A 16,548-nucleotide genomic window follows, 5' to 3' on the forward strand; every position below is an offset into this window, starting at 1 on the left:
TGTATGTGCACACACTACTGAATGCTGCCTGCTTGGTAAAGTGTGGTTATATAAGGCCTGAAGGGATTTGGTGTAGGAAGAGGACAGATAGGGAAGGTGGAAAAACACTCAAAGAACACAATTGTATTAAAAAAGGAACACTGGCTTCCCCTTGATGTCTTCTTTCTTCTGCAGTTATGCACAATGCGCAATAACATAACATGATTCACAAACTGGATGGAAAAATTGTCAGGTTTCAGTTAACGGACTCAGGCGCAGACTGGGACTCCTTACAGGATTTACAGATTTTATTTACACAACGACACCAGGTGATGCTATTTACAAAGTGCTGGAGGGAGGGGAGGGGGGTCCAGGGTTCCGGGGTATGTGAGGGAAAAGACGGGAATCTGACGTCCTCCAAAGGCTCTCTCTCTTCACTCCCCACACTGGGGAAACACCATCCACTCACTCGTCCACGGGATGACAGGCAGGCAGGGAAAGGTCCGGGATAGATCTGTACACAGAGATTATAGTTAGAGGCGAACAGACGGAACGAACTCACAGTTCTCTCAGCTCTCAGCGAAGGCGGTCGCACTTCTCCTCTCCTCCTCACCCTTATCTTCCCTGCTTGCTTCTATGTCCTCGTCTTGTCTTGCGTGCATTACTTTCCCTGGAACAGTCTCTCACTGTCGTTCTCTAAACCTAAAAGACAATTATGGATTTGATCAACTGGTCTCTGAGTGCTATTGACACCCTTTTCTCAACGAGAAGTCGGGGCTCGGGAGAGCCTAAGTGCCCTGGAGGGACTTTCCCTGCCGGTTACACGATGGACGGGTGGCAGAACTGGAGGACCGTGTGCCTGGCGGGACTGTCGATCGAGGACGCTGAAGATATCTACCTATTCGGAACCATGATAACAGGGTTCATGCTGATCGGCGTTGGCCTAGCCCTGCTTTATCAGAGAAATAAGAGGGCGGAACCGGCTGTTCAAACCCCCACATGGCTGCCCGCTGGATTCGAAGCGCCGGGACGAGGTGCGACCTCTCACAACGAACGTAATATGGTCAACACCTTGGAGACGCTTACTGCTGCTGTGAAGGCTCAAAACAACACCATTGAGCGTATGAGGGGAAACATCAGAGAGAGGCCTGCTCAAAATGACACCCTTGAGCGACAGCTGGAAAACATCGCGGAACGGATCACTGCAGTTGTGAAGTCTCAGAATCAAAAGACTGACAACACCTTGGAACTGAAGTTTGATACCATCATGGGGAGGCTCGCGGCTCTCCAACGCGAAGTTGAGGGACCAGTCTCAGAGTGCTAAAATTCGAGCTGCTCACAAAACAGAAATCAACAATATTCAACATTCGGACACCACGGCGCCAGCTGCAGGCCCAAGGCTGGAGCCCACCAAAACAACTCCCTGATAACGACTGTGTGATGACTATTCTTCCCGTCCCATGAAGGCCACCTGGGTTGGCTGGCAGACTGTTTACTTAGCCTGATAGTGTGAAGGACACTGTCTCCACTGAACTCTGGACACACACACACACACACTTACACTGACAAGCACTCACTCATCCCCCTCCCTTTCCAACGCCTTCGATGCTTGTGCCCTACCGGGGAAGATAGCAGTCAACTGGACCAACGCAGATGCTGCAGGACCGGATGCGCTGTCTACGCCGGCTCTCTCTTACCCTTTACCCGCCCCTGTTGCTTGTCTCGTGTTTCTATGGTGTATTGATAGTCATGTGCTTTTGTGCTGAGGTGTTTTTTCTGTTATCAAACTGTTCTCCCACCAGGAGCTCAGTCTGAGTGGAGTTTTTTTTCTCCTCCTCTTACCTCATGTAGTGTATTTTCGTTGTTTTTTCCTATCAGCCTACCTTTCTGACATGTCTCCCTAATGTGATGTTTGTGTAAAGTTGGTCAGAAGGTTCCTTTGTGAGTGCGCATGCGCCATTAGCGTGCTGCCTGCTGTAACCCCTAATTTCCCTCGGGATGAATAAAGTATTCTGATTTCTGATTTCTGATTTCTGATCCTTATTTACAATCTACTGAGCGACTGACGCTGATAACTCAACGATCCAGCGACGAGTGACACAGTGCTGCTGTCTTAAATTGGCCTTGTGATTATCCCGATCGGCAGCAGGTGCGTGGGCCAGGGGCGGGAGCCCATAATGAGCATCGCCCCGGCAGGAGAGAGAGAGAGAGAGAGAGAGAGAAAACATGTTGCCTAATACAGAATCAGCTGGTGAGGCACAGGGACCATGACAGTACCCCCCCCTCAACGGGAGCCCCCCGGCGACCCACCAGGCTTATCCGGATGCAGACGATGGAACGCCCGCAGCATGCGCCAGTCCAGGATGGCCGCCCGAGGGACCCAGGACCGCACCTCCAAGCCATAGCCCTCCCAATCCACCTGGTACTGGAAGCCACGCCCCCGCCGCCGAGAATCCATGATACGGGTGATCGAGTAAGCCGGCAGACCGTCCACGAGCCGGGGGGGAGGAGGGGGCCTGGAAGGCGGGCACAGAGGACTGGACCGGAGAGGTTTAACCTGAGACACATGGAAGACATCGTGTATCTTCATGTTGCGAGGCAGCTTGAGCTTAACAGACACAGGGTTAACCAAAGCCGAGATCTCGAACGGGCCGATATAGGCAGGAGAGAGCTTCCTGGATTCCGCCCGGATGGGAACGAAGCGTGTGGAAAGACATACCTTCTGCCCAACAGTATAGGCGGGAGCGGAGGACCGGCGGCGGTCAGCGAAGCGTTTGTTGCGGTCCTTGGTGCGTAACAACGCAGCCCGGGTGGCCTTCCACACCCGACGACACCTACGCAGATGCGCCCGGACGGATGGCACAGAGTGTTCGCCTTCGATGGAGGGAAAAAGAGGTGGCTGGAACCCCAGAGAAGCTTCGAAAGGGGACCGGCCCATGGCGGAGGAGGTCATGCTGTTGTGGGCGTACTCGATCCAGGGCAGTTCCTCGCTCCAGACGGCCTGGTTGGAAGAGACGACGCAGTGCAGGGCCGCCTCCAACTCCTGGTTTGCCCGTTCGGACTGGCCATTGCTCTGCGGATGATAACCAGAGGAGAGACTGACCTTAGATCCCAATGATGTGCAGAACTCCCTCCACACACGGGACGTGAATTGAGGACCCCGGTCAGACACGATGTCATCTGGAATGCCGTGCAGGCGAAAGACATGGGTGGTGAGCAGGCGAGCAGTCTCCAATGCTGTAGGCAGCTTGGGCAGAGCAACAAAGTGAGCCGCCTTAGAAAAGCGGTCAATGATCGTGAGTATGACCGTATTACCTGCAGATGGCGGGAGGCCGGTCACAAAATCCAGAGAAACATGGGACCATGGTCTGGTAGGCGTGGGTAAGGGATGAAGCGGACCCGAGGGTGGCTGGTTTGGGGTCTTGTTTCGAGCGCAGGTTGTACACGCGGAGACGTATTTTTTGGCGTCCCGGCTCAGGGTGGGCCACCAAAAGTAGCGCTGCAGGAAAGTAATTGTGTGGTGTATTCCTGGGTGACAGGAGAAACGGGCTGTGTGTGCCCACTGTAATACCTGAGACCTGACAGGTTGGGGAACGAACAGGCGCCCCGCAGGGCCGCCTCCTGGATCCGGTTCGGCTCTCTGAGCCTCGCGAATGGCCGACTCAATTTCCCAGGAGACAGCCCCCACCACACAGGTGGCCGGGAGGATGGGAGCAGGGTCCGCCGGGTCTTCAGAGGTGGAGAACTGTCGAGACAGGGCGTCCGGCTTGACGTTGCGGGATCCTGGCCTGTAAGTGATTGAAAAGTGGAACCGCGTAAAAAACAGAGCCCACCTTGCTTGTCTGGCGTTAAGCCTCTTTGCGGTTTGCAGATATGCCAGATTCCTATGGTCTGTCCAAACGATGAACGGTTGGGCAGTGCCCTCCAGCCAGTGCCTCCACTCCTCCAAGGCGAGCTTGATGGCAAGAAGTTCCCGATTGCCAATGTCGTAGTTGCGTTCTACGGGGGTGAGACGACGGGAGAAAAAGGCACACGGGTGGAGCTTACCATCCCTCTGTTGCGAGAGGACCGCTCCTACTCCCGTGTCGGATGCGTCCACCTCCACCACAAACTGCAGGGTTAGGTCGGGCTGGACCAGAATGGGTGCTGAGGCGAATCGCTCTTTCAGCTCCAGGAAGGCTGATTGGGCAGCATCGTTCCACTGAAAAGGAACCTTGGGAGAGGTCAATTGTGTTAAAGGCAGAGCTACCTTGCTATAGTCCCGGATGAACCTCCTATAGAAGTTAGCGAAGCCGAGGAACCGCTGCAGCTGCCGTCGGTTGGGGGGTTCAGGCCACTCCACCACGGCTTTCACCTTAGCTGGGTCAGGACGTAGGTCTCCCTGCTCGATGGCGTAGCCTAAGAAGGCAACTGTGGACACGTGGAAGACACATTTCTCACCTTTTACGAACAACCGATTTTCCAGCAGGCGTTGCAGGACCTGTCTGATGTGGGTCTCATGCTCTGACAGTGATTTGGAGAAGATCAGGATGTCGTCGAGGTAGACGAAGACGAACCTGTTGATGAAATCCCTCAAAACATCATTAACGAGTGCTTGAAAAACTGCAGGAGCATTAGAGAGGCCGAACGGCATAACCAAGTATTCAAAGTGTCCAAGGTGAGTATTGAAGGCGGTCTTCCACTCGTCGCCCTCTCGGATCCAAAGTGATATGCGCTCCTCAAGTCCAATTTGCTGAAAACTGTCGCCCCCTGGAGCAGCTCAAAAGCAGAGGTCAGAAGTGGGAGTGGATATTTGTTTTTGATGGTTATGTTATTTAATCCACGGTAGTCGATGCACGGGCGGAGAGACTTGTCTTTTTTCTCGACGAAGAAAAACCCTGCTGCCACGGGCGATGAGGATGCGCGGATCAAGCCGGCGGCGAGGGACTCTGAGATGTATGACTCCATAGCCTCTCGCTCCGGTAGAGAGATGCTGTAGAGACGGCTAGTAGGCAATGGCGCGCCAGGGAGTAAGTCGATAGCGCAATCGTACGGTCGGTGAGGAGGCAACGACTGGGCCCGGTCCTTGCGAAACACTTCGGCGAGATCATGATAAACAGGGGGCACTCCGGACAAATCGGAGGGCGCGGTCGACTTGGCGAGGGAGGCTGGTGTGTGAGGCGGTGAGGCGGATTTAAGGCAGGTCATATGGCATTCCTCTCCCCACCCCGTAAGCCAATTAATGCACGGGTTGTGTTGACGAAGCCAGGGGTGCCCGAGAACGAGCGGCGTCCGAGTGGCCTTAAACACAAAAAAACATATTTCCTCAGTATGGTTGCCAGACAGAGTAAGAATAACGGGCTCAGTGACGTGAGTAATGTCAGGTAGGCGCTGGCCGGACAAAGCAGTGACATGCAAAGTGTGGGGAAGAGGTTCCTGCCCTAGCTGAAGGCGGTCTGCTAACTCAGAGTCAATAAAATTCTGTTCCGCCCCTGAATCTATCAAAACGGAGAGAACATGACCTTTGGTGTTGACCGTGAGCTGGGCAGACAGCATTAACCGTGGAGGAGATTTGTCTTGGCTGAGACCGCCCACCAGCACTCCTACCGTCACTGGTGGGCGCGACCTTTTGCTCGAGATGGGCAAGAGGCGACCACATGTCCCTTGTGGCCGCAATAGAGGCACTCACCGGCAGAGATACGGCGCTGGCGTTCCGCGGCGGAGAGATGCGAGCCTCCAATCTGCATGGGTTGCTCTCCTCCGTCTGCGCTCTCTGCCTGCCGGAAAGAGCTGGGCTCCGAGGTGGAGCCAGCCCTCCACTGCCCCGTGGCCTCCTGGGAATTGTAGTGCCGCGGCAGACGACGAGCTCGCAGCCGGTCATCCACCTTAATACATAAAGCCATTAACTCGGTAAGAGAGTCGGGGAGATCTCGCATAATGAGTTCATCTTTCACCTCTTCACGAACATTATTGAGCAGTGCACTCCGTAAGGCCTCCGGGCCCCAGCCTGTCTCTTCAGCCAAAATCCAAAAATCAATAGAATAGTCAGACATGCTCCGCTTCCCTTGTTTGTAGTTCAGCAGACGAAGCGCGGCGACTTCAGCGCCTGAGCCTTTATTGAACACAGTCTGGAATTTAGACAGGAAATCAGCATAGGCAATCCCGGGATCCGAGCTAAGCACGACCTGAGCCCACTTTAAAGCCCAGTCCCGCAGCAACTGGACAAAAAAGGTTATTTTGGCACCGTCGTTGTTATGGAAGCGCCGCTGCTCACGGAACACAAGAGTACATTGAGCCAGAAAACCAGCACACTTGTCCGACTCACCCGTAAAAGGTTCCGGCATGGGCAGGGGTCCGTCCGAGGGTGGCAGAGGTGCCGGAGGTGCGCTCGCAGCGGCAGGCGCAGGCTCCTGGGGGGCGGGAGCCGCCGGCCGGGGATCACTCTCCAGAGGTGTTAAGCGAGCGACCGCCTGCGTAAGCGCCGCCATTTCGTGGTGGAGCCGCTCGAGCATTTGCTCATGTCGAGCCAGAGCAGCTCCCTGAGCGATGAGTGCCTGAGCGACAGGGTGCTGAGCGGCTGGGTCCCGACCTGCTGAGTCCATGATGGCTGGATCGTTCTGTCAGGTTTCAGTTAACGGACTCAGGCGCAGACCGGGACTCCTTACAGGATTTACAGATTTTATTTACACAACGACACCAGGTGATGCTATTTACAAAGTGCTGGAGGGAGGGGAGGGGGGTCCAGGGTTCCGGGGTATGTGAGGGAAAAGACGGGAATCTGACGTCCTCCAAAGGCTCTCTCTCTTCACTCCCCACACTGGGGAAACACCATCCACTCACTCGTCCACGGGATGACAGGCAGGCAGGGAAAGGTCCGGGATAGATCTGTACACAGAGATTATAGTTAGAGGCGAACAGACGGAACGAACTCACAGATCCTTATTTACAATCTACTGAGCGACTGACGCTGATAACTCAACGATCCAGCGACGAGTGACACAGTGCTGCTGTCTTAAATCGGCCTTGTGATTATCCCGATCGGCAGCAGGTGCGTGGGCCAGGGGCGGGAGCCCATAATGAGCATCGCCCCGGCAGGAGAGAGAGAGAGAGAGAGAGAGAGAGAGAGAGAAAACATGTTGCCTAATACAGAATCAGCTGGTGAGGCACAGGGACCATGACAAAAATAATAGAAACTTAAAGCTAAATCAAACCACCTTTACTAAATAATAAATAATAGGCGGTACATACATAACCCAAAATGCACAAACCTCTCTCTGAACTTTACTCAACTGGGAGAAACCAGCTAGCTATGCCAGGCAAATCTCCTCAAAAAAAGAAAAATACACTCTATACACTTTTTCTCTTCTTCCTTTTACTAGAAGTACTTGTAGAAATGTTCTACTAAGCCAGAGCCAGGCTTCTGTTTTCTTCATTTTTAGTCTTTGTGATGTGCCTGCTTAGATTTCATATTTAACAGCAAGACAAGAAAGTGATATTGATCTTCTCCTCTAACTCTCAACAGGATAACAAAAACGCCTTTTCCTCCCTAATAACAGTGGAACATTTCTTTTAAATGTCAGCATGAACACGGTAATTTGAGCATGGTAATAGTACATCACACTGCATTACTTGCAGATACACAAATTTATAGTAGCAATAATCACATGTTTGCATATGTAGCTTTTTCACGTAATGTGGTGATACTTCAGAAATATGATGACTCATAGAAGCTCCTAAAAGCCCAAGCTGTCCCGATCAGTGATAAAGGTTTATGGATTATTTCAAACTGATGTAGTAGCTGATAAAAGAAAATGAAGACATAGGAAATTATTATCTGGTATCAAAGGTGCATCACAATCAGAGTTTGTTCTCTCAACATTACGTAACTCTTCTGCTCCAACGAGCACAGACAGTCTGTTCAAGAATATCTAAACTTTCTTCAGCACTCTGGGGGAAGAACTCCCTCCACTGTTGCGGCTCTATGTCATGCAACACTGCAGGCATGGTTAAGCTAGGCCTTTGAGTTTCAGGTGCCTGTAAATGTGGGTGTAGGCAGCTTTGGGACTCCTCAAAGAGTGCTTTAGGTACATGAGAGCAAAGGCCAAAGAGTCAGATCCATGAAAGCTCGATAAAGCAGGTCTCCCATTGCTTTACTTAAAAAAATAAAAAAAAATACCTTTTTTAGTTCTCTTTTTCAAACACAGCCAATTAAAGCCACACAAATGGTTGACACAGCACTTGGAAAACACCACTGCAAATTCATCCTTATGCTTAGTGGGACAAAAGGAATTTGGAGTGTAGTCTGGGGAAAGCGGCCAGTTTTAAACATGTCCTTGGGATAGATGGTGACTTTGACTACATCATGGCTCTTCACCTCCAGTAGTGCTGTGCCAGCAGAAATCACAACTCCACTTCACTCAAAACAAAATGCAGAAACCCCCACTGGCTCAATAAGCCCAATTATAGATTCTGGGTTTATATCTTCAGGGCTGAATGGCATTAAGCGAGAAAAGAAAATGGCACGTAAGTACGAGTCATTTCTTATTCATCGTGAATATGTTAAAAAGTTAAATTGTGGTTAAAAGAAACTACTTTGTATTTAGGATTGAACATAATGTGGTTGGAAATGCAATCTGATATTTTTAAGATGCTGCTGTTTCCTAACATTCACAGATAGATATCAGTCCCACACTAAGAGAAAATTGTGCATAGACAGAGACAAGTACTAGATTATTAGGTTTACTACTTTAGGAAAGACACTGGAAAAGATTAAAGTCCAATTATTACAGCAAGTATTGGGGCTAATTAAACAAGCTATTAACAGACTGGGCTACAGATGGCACAGGTTGCTTCACTACTAAAATAACATAAAATGTTTTATATGAATGACTTTGTAGGTCAGTGGTTAGCACTGCTGCCTGACGCCAAGATGGTCCTGGATCTCTGTGCTCAAGAGAATTTCACACGGCACCTCTTTTTTGAATTATTTCTGAGAGTTTCATGCAAAAACTTTCTGACGGCTTTAATATTTGTACATTACTGCCTACTCCCATAGCGCCACACATATTTCACCAGTCTGACCTTATCCAGTTTGGGTTTTGTAACGGTTAGTTGCACATTACATCCAGGAGAGACTGGTGAAAATACAGGAAAAAAGTCTATGTATCTATGTATCTATGTATCTATCTATGTATCTATCTATCTATCTATCTATCTATCTATCTATCTATCTATCTATCTATCTATCTATGTATCTATGTATGTATCTATGTATACGCCATATAGAATCTGATGCTGGACATTAAACAGCATGTAAAGTGTTAAAAATAAAGTCAGTTTTTCTGCAGCAATGATAATTAAGCATTTAACACTGATGGGGAACACATTTCTGCAGATTAATTACTTTTACTTTTGATTTTACTTGCAAAAATTTTCAGCAATAGTTTTATGTGTACTCAGGTGTTTTTTTCTTATTTTCCTTCACCACGTGTCATTTTTAGCTAATAATGGCCTTTCCTTGCCTTTCTGTAAAAGTCATTGAATACCACTAATATCTATTAAAAAAAAAAACAGCTGCAAAAGCTATTTTTTTATGATGACATACCATTTTAAGTGTTTAATTTTTTCTCATTTGGGAACTGCTGAAACATGAGAAATTGAGAAAGTGGTTAAATCTGATGTTATTCCTCAGTTCAGTTAATTTGAGATTAGTGTAGCTACATGCATGTTCAGTTGAATCATAAATATAGCTCGTTGGTTGGGAGACTCAGCCCCGGCGTCATGGGGTTAGTAACAACAATCCCAACAGCAACAAAAGCAACTGCACACAAAGAAAATTAGCTAAATAATAACAGAAAACCTTCAATTAGGATTTAACTTTACAGATTTCTTTTACCAAAGTCACTGAAAAGGCTCTGGAGTTCAAAGATTTTTATTTTTATGATTGTTTTTATTTGTTATGGATCTCAAAACATAATCATCACACATTCTTCTTCTTCTTCTTCTTCTTGCCAGATTACACCACTGATCACACCAAATGATCACACTAGATCCCTGCAATGCTGCAGTGGTATTCACAAACTACCAAAGGAAATAAAAGCAAGCACACAGCATTATTACAGATATTTAGTGTGTTTTATAAATAATTAAATGAAGACAGTGTCTCTTATATTAAACCCACTGTCAACCACAGAGTTGCTGTATATTTTGTTTTAATTTTTTTACAGTATTATCATAAATACAGTGACTGTCTGTAACATGATTTTAATAAAAAATAGAAGTTATTATCAGTGTATATTGGTTTTAACCAAGAACAATGAATACAATCAAAGGCATGTGTATTGATGCCGCTGTTAGGATTGAGCTTATTGGAACAGTGAAGAAAATGTTATGTATTTCCATCCATTGTTAAGATATTTTAGTCTGGGCTAAAGTGGTGGAAGAACTGACTGCCCAACACGATTATTCTGTGTAACTTCTGTATCATAAAGAACCAACAGCAGCAGCACAGGTGCTTTGGCTCAGCTGAAAACTAGCCTGATACTACAACAATGGATGTGAGTTTGTGAGAAACTGCCTGGTGGCTTGAAAGTCATTAAAGGTAATTGTGAACAAAGCGCTGCAGGGAGTCATATGCTGGGAACACGTCCTGTGATGTTAAGGCCAAAGGCTCGAGCTACCATGAGATGATATAGTTCACTGGCTGAATGACTGAAGGCAGAAACACTTTTGTAGCAAGGGCACCCTCTTCAACAATTTAATACAAATTGCAGTAATATCCCCCACATGCATAATGCAATAGCTAAATTTAATAACAAAACAGAATGACAAATAAAAATCCAGCCTCATAATGGTAATGATCCTTTGCCGTAAAAGCAAGGAAGGATGTAGCTGGGATATTTTTCGCTCTCTGCAATGCAGTTGACTCCTACCCTCCAAAAGTCACCTTTTTCTAATTCCCTCAAACCCCACAAAAAAGCAAAAAACAAAACAAAACAAAACAAAAAACTAATAATGATAAGAATAATATGAATAATACTAATACATAGACCAGGGGTCAGCAACCTTTAACACCCAAAGAGCCACTTGGACCCGGTTTCCACGTAAAAGAAAACACTGGGAGCCGTTAATACTTTTTGATATTAAAATGAAGATAACACTGTGTTTTCTTTATGCTTTGTGTGAACAACTAAAGTAAGTAAGTAAGTAAAGTTTATTTATCAAGCACTTTTCACAGACAGGCAGTCACAAAGCGCTGTACACAAATATTAAAATAAAAAATACAATCAATAGACATTATACACAATGTGAAAGATCAAATGTAAATAATGTAAAGAATATAAAATACGTAGATCAAAAAAGGCTTATTTGAACAGAAATGTTAAAAAGAATCCACAGAGCAACTAAGTGTGTTGCTTATGAAATCCATGAAGTGCTACAGAGAAAAATACATTTTATTTATGTAATTAACACATTTTGAACTCTTAAAGAAATATAACAAAAGGAAAGACACCCAGCTGAACTAAAATGATCCATGTAGCAAAAAAAACAAAAAAAAAAACAAACTGTTGTGAGCCGCCACTCTTATATCGTCTTTGGGCTTAGGTGAGGGTAGGGACGTAGATCGAGCGGTAAAGAAGCAGAGGAGTCCTCGATGTTGTGATTGAGAAAAAGATGCAAGGTACTAATTGCATGATTCATGTAATACATGTTTGGTATGTTTGCTACTCACTTCTGGAGCTGTCTCGGTACATTATTGTCTCCCTTAACTATAACGGAGAACAAATGTGTGTCCTCCAAAATTAAAATGTATTCAAGGCTCAAAATTATGTGGCTTCGATGCTTAGTTTATTCTGTAGCTGAATGAGGCTAAGCAATGGTTGCATATTAGTACAATTAGAAGTGCAATCACTACTGAATGGAGCGAGGCAAAGAAAACACTCTGTAACGGGATCTTAGTGTAGGTATTACAGTCTGACAGATGGTAGGAGAATTCTGACTGAGAAAACTCTTGGTTGGTGCAACTGAAAAGATGAGAGAAAAACAGAACTAAATGCAAATGAATTGGTGGACTCAGCTGACCTCAAAAGTTGTCTTCCACAAATTACTATCTAAATCATCTCATTTGCTGCCTGAGGCGATTACTGAATCCAATTTACACACTGGAAAAAAGAGGAAGACGAGATTTTCGGCTGCCAGAATGCCATTATACTGTGTCCTCCAGACATTATCTTTGCATCCAGCACATTAAATATTACAGTATGCAAAGTGTGTCATCACATCTTTATGTCAAAACACTAAAAATTGGTCTATTACAGTAGGCTATTCCCTTTTTCAATTAGTGTGCCAGTACTTAAAAGTAGTACCAGTACCACTGGTGCCTTTACGTTATGCTGATAATTATTTTCAGTTCTGTGAGGGAAATCTTAAAGCTCTGTTTTTCATGCTTTTCTTTCCGGCTTTGGAACAGGTTCATCAACACAGCAACATCCTTAATGTACTTATTAGCAGTAAGTGTGTCTTTATCCTCTCAAGGATATTTGAGGGTGCATGGGAGTTTGCCCAACCAGTCTACATGTGTTTTGTGGACTTGGAGAAGGCATTCGACCGTGTCCCTCGGGGTGTCCTGTGGGAGGTGCTGCAGGAGTATGGGGTGTCTGGCCCATTGCTACGGGCCATTCGAGCCCTGTACAACCGTTGCAAGAGATTGGTTCGCATTGCCGGCAATAAGTCGGACTCTTTCCCGGTGGGTGATGGGCTCCGCCAGGGCTGCCCTTTGTCACCGATTCTGTTCATAATTTTTATGGACAGGATTTCTAGGCGCAGGCAAGTGGTGGAGGGCTTTCACTTCGGTGGCCTCAGAATCTCATCTCTGCTTTTGACGGATGATGTGGTTCTGTTGGCTTCATCGGGTGAGGGCCTCCAGCTCGCACTGGAACGGTTCGCAGCCAAGTGTGAAGCAGCGGGAATGAGGATCAGCACCTCCAAATCTGAGGCCATGGTTCTCAGCTGGAAAAGGGTGGAGTGCCCACTCCGGGTCGGGGATGAGTTCCTGCCCCAAGTGGAGGAGTTCAAGTATCTCGGGGTCTTGTTCGCGAGTGATGGGAGAAGGGAGCCGGAGATCGACAGACGGATTGGTGCTGAGGCTGCAGTGATGCGGACGCTGCACCGGTCCGTCGTGGTGAAGAGAGAGCTGAGTGTAAAAGCGAAGCTCTCAATTTACCGGTCGATCTACGTCCCTACCCTCACCTATGGCCACGAGCTGTGAGTAGTGACCGAAAGAACGAGATCGCGGATACAAGCGGCGGAAATGAGCTTCCTCCGAAGGGTGGCTGGCCTCTCCCTTAGAGATAGGGTGAGAAGTTTGGCCATCCGGGAGGGGCTCATAAATTTATTTAGTTTTGCAGGTAAACAAAAGTACTGGGCCATGAAACCCATGTCATGAAGCTCTCGGTACACAGTTTTTGTGCTGATGTTAATGCCAGTGGAGTTTTGGAGCTCTGCAGTTATTGAGTCAGCAGACAGTTGGTGACGTTTACATCACAATATTTGGTGAGGCAACTTTGTAACTTTATGTGATAGAGTTGCTGTGGTTTCTAAACACTTCCAGTTTGCCATAATATCACTTACAGCTGATTCTGAAATATTTAGAAAGGAGGGAATTTCACAGACTGATTTATTGCAATGGAAACATCCTATTATAGCACCACGCTTGGATTCAGTGAGCTCTTTAAAAGGAGATGTCTGTAAAGGCAGACTGAAAACACCTGTTGAAAACATGCATGTCTTCCACCACCACTTCCCCTGCCAGTGGCGGACTCCCTCAGGTGTCGGTGCGTTGGTGGTTCTTTGTGTCTGGGGATGGGCGTCCGGGTACACACCGGCTCACTCCCTGGCGGCCGCTTATCGGGGCCTGGAGCCTGGGGCTCGCTCGGGCCACTTCGGAGGTGGGGTGCCCCCGGCCTCTCGGCCTGGGGCTCGGTCACTCAGGCACGGCTGGCTGCCGGCGGAGCTCACGGGCGCGTCACTACAACCCCCCCTGGCTTCTGCTCCGCGGCTGCTGAGTGAGCCCTCATCTGGGACTCTCCTCAGCTCTTACTGGGACAGTGGCGCGGCTGCCCCTCTGTTGGTCTTCCTTGGTCTCTTGTGTTCTGGGGGCCTCTGGATGTCTGGAGTTTTGATCTCCTCCATACCTGCTTCATACCCTGGAGGACGGGGATGTGGCCCCCCCCACACCCTCTAGCAGATCATTACATGGAGAAACCTTTGGAATGCAAACATGCTGATCCACACAGGTGTACACACGGGTATTCACAGACGCGGACTACAGCTTTCTTGGCTGCTGCCTCAAAGCACATTGTGCGCTGTCTATCTTGCGTGCTGCACAATATCGTTTATTATTTAGTATCTACTGATATCTACTGCTAGCTAGTTTATTGTGATGGTGCTGTTTTTTTTATTATGTTGCTCTTTGTTGTTTGCTTTCTCTTCTGTTTTTTTTCTCCATACAGGTGACCCAGGTGTTTTTTTTGTTTGTTTTTTTTTTTCTTTCTTCCCCCCTTACTGTCTCTTCTCCCCTTTGGTTTTCTTTCTCTCCCTCTCTTTCTTTCATTCTTTCTCCCTGTCCTATCCCCCAGTCATGTCTGTCCCGTTTGTAGCAACTGAAAATAAAATAAATTCATAATTATAATAAAGGTCAATCAAATGGACCAATATGGCAAGGCCATGATGATCCACTTGGTAAAATAAATCCGCTTGGCATCTTTCTTGGCCTTAAGACAACAATTCTGATGGCTAAAGATCCAAACGGGACACAAAAAAGAAAAAAAAAAGAAAAAAAGAAAAAAAAGAAAACATGCATGTCTGTACAAATTTAAAGCAATCCATCTATGATGGTCAGGCTGCCATTAATCTTTAGAGGCTGTCTGCCAAACTTCTGCAATCAGATTATTTATTTTTAAATTTTCTTTGCACATGCTTGAAAACTATCAATTAAATATTTGCATTTTCCTAAAATCATCTTCTTTACTGAACATTTACTGAATAATTCAGCTTTCTTTGAATCACATAAAGCATCAGACATTTGCTCGTAATAATAATCCAGAGCTATGCTAATAATGTTCACACTACAGGAGGAAGTCAACAGCACTGTTTCTCACTCATTACATTTCCTGACACCTAAAGGTGGGAGCATGAATGTCAATGGAGAAAAAAAATATATCAAATTTTAATATCGCCCTTTTTTAAACCTTCCAAGCAGCTCTAATTACATTGCAACCCTCATCTCTACTAAATCACAGGAAAAAGAAATCAAATCCATCTGGTACTTAACCCCTGAGGCTTTAAACAAACATGACCTCAATCTCTCTCCTGCTATTTTCTTGGCATATGCTGGCAGGCCACCTGTTTCGCTAACTGCTAATTTGACACTCTTTGGGGAGATGATCGATGTGCATTTAAAAGCCTGCTGACAAAAGAGACTCTTCTGAGTTTGACTGTGTGTTATTGCTTTGCAGACCTCATGGCCTCAGGCTGTATTCATAAAAATAGTCACTTTTGCTTGTTTGAAGAGACATTTGAATACAATGTGGAGAGCTCAGATTCATTCCCAAACTGTCACACTGGGCATCACGTCACATTGTAACATGCTATATTCTTTTTAGAGTAATTTTTCAGTCCACTTAATAAGTTTAATGAAATGGCAGTTTTTACCCAAACCATTATCTTTCGCTAACTTTACCATTAACTCAATATTTTTGTGCCTTAAACTAATTAAACAGCAAGTGGAACTGAAAATTTTAGTCCATTTCTCAAGTAATTCAGCACACAGCAAAAGTACCAATTTATGCCTGTAAAACTGTGTTATATTTGGCATTTTTAGTAGATTCAACTACAGAAATGGGAACAAATGATGTTCTTTTGCAACAGGCTGCTCGCAACAAAGAGCTTAAATACACAATCTTAAATAGGTTCTTTGCTAAGTGGTTCTGTTCCCTTGAATTAGGTGCCTTTTTATGCTTGAAGTGCCCAAACAAACAAAAAAAAAAAAATACAAAGACAACCATTGCTCTTCATATTATGAATTGTAAGCTATTGGTTTAAGGTTTGGTTCGGTTTAGACAAAGGAACAAAGCATCAAAACATCAGCCTATATAATGTGCTCCCACTGTTCAGATGTTTGGTTAGATATAGAATAGGTGACAAAGAATCAGTGAAAAACTCACTTCCTGTTAAGGGGGAGTTTTCCCTTCCCACTGTTGCCAGATGCTTGCTCATAGTGGGCCGTTTAATTATCAAGGTTTTCTTTGCAATATTGTTGGGTCTTTACCTTACAATATAAAGCACCTCATCAAAACTGATGTTGTGATTAGTGCTATATAAATAAAATTGAATTGAATTAACAATAAATGGGAGGGTGACTCTTTGTCCTTTTTTTTCCAACGCTTTGCTTTTTAATGATCATCCACTAGTTCCCGATGTGGCCTTTTTGTCCAGCCACAGTGTGGACCATGATATGATAAATACTATAGCTCTTTAATTAGACCCTATGCAGGAAATAATGAGCTACCTGTTTGAGTGTCCTATCAGCAC

The sequence above is a fragment of the Astatotilapia calliptera genome, chromosome 4, assembly GCF_900246225.1.
Source record: "Astatotilapia calliptera chromosome 4, fAstCal1.2, whole genome shotgun sequence".
Taxonomy (NCBI): Eukaryota; Metazoa; Chordata; class Actinopteri; order Cichliformes; family Cichlidae; genus Astatotilapia; species Astatotilapia calliptera.